The sequence below is a fragment of the Gossypium arboreum genome, chromosome 3, assembly GCF_025698485.1.
Source record: "Gossypium arboreum isolate Shixiya-1 chromosome 3, ASM2569848v2, whole genome shotgun sequence".
NCBI classification, from domain to species: domain Eukaryota; kingdom Viridiplantae; phylum Streptophyta; class Magnoliopsida; order Malvales; family Malvaceae; genus Gossypium; species Gossypium arboreum.
This window is the reverse complement of record NC_069072.1, coordinates 50,273,667-50,274,649: the sequence shown is the minus strand read 5'-3', so window position 1 is coordinate 50,274,649 and position 983 is coordinate 50,273,667. Positions and strand designations below refer to the sequence as shown.

Sequence of the window (983 nt, the reverse complement as noted above, 5' to 3'; positions counted from 1 at the left end):
TTCAAATGATACAACAGTTTGTTCAGTTTGATGGTTTGCAGGACGAGGATCCCAACACTCACTTGGCAAATTTCTTAGAATTTTGCGATACCTTTAAAATTAATGACGTTTCTGATGACGCCATTCGCCTTCATTTGTTTCCCTTGTCGTTGAGGAACAAAGCTAAACAATGTTGAACTCGTTACCACGAGGGTTAATCACTACTTGGGAACAAATGACCGAAAAATTTTTATTAAAATATTTTCCACCGGCTAAAACAGCCAAATTACGTAATGATATCTCTTCTTTTGTGCAGATGGATTTAGAAACACTCTACGGTGCATGGGAGAGATACAAGGACCTTTTAAGAAGGTGCCCTCACCATGGGTTACCGCTTTGGCTACAGGTTCAAAAGTTCCACAATGTCCTGAATCCTTTGACTCGGTAGATGATTAACGTAGCCGCTGGAGGAACTATCAATAATAAGACACTTGAGGAGGCTTACGAATTTATTGAGAAGATGTCACTGAATAACTATCAGTGGCAAGTTCTGAGAACAAAGCCGACGAAAGTAGCCAGTGTTTTCAACCTCAACGCGGTTACTATGCTATCTAACCAAGTAGAACTCTTAAATAAAAAGATTGACGGTTTGTGTGGTTCTACTCAGGTACATCCAGTGATGAGGTGCGATTCGAATGGAGGAGGAGCATGCACAGAATATCAACCCTTCAACCCTAGCATCAGGAGGAACAAGTCCAATATATCGTTAACAATAACTCCAGATCCCAAAATAACCCATATAGCAATACTTTCAATGCAGGTTGGAGGAACCACCCAAATTTTTCAGGGGAGGCCAAGGAAATCAGAGACCACCTCCAGGCTACCAACAAGCACCCTACGAACAGGAAAAGAAGCCGAACCTTGAAGAGATGCTCTCAAAGTTTATATCAGTGTCAGAAACTTGTTTTTAGAATACTGAGACAGCACTGAAGTGTAACACCCCG

General features: G+C 41.4%; 1 non-coding gene across 1 annotated transcript; it reads right to left on the bottom strand.

Moving 5' to 3' along the window:
* Nucleotides 1-262: 262 nt before the first annotated feature.
* LOC128291323 (small nucleolar RNA R71) lies at nt 263-369 on the bottom strand. Its single transcript, XR_008281099.1, has one exon. It is a non-coding gene; the product is annotated as a small nucleolar RNA R71 (small nucleolar RNA).
* Nucleotides 370-983: the final 614 nt, after the last annotated feature.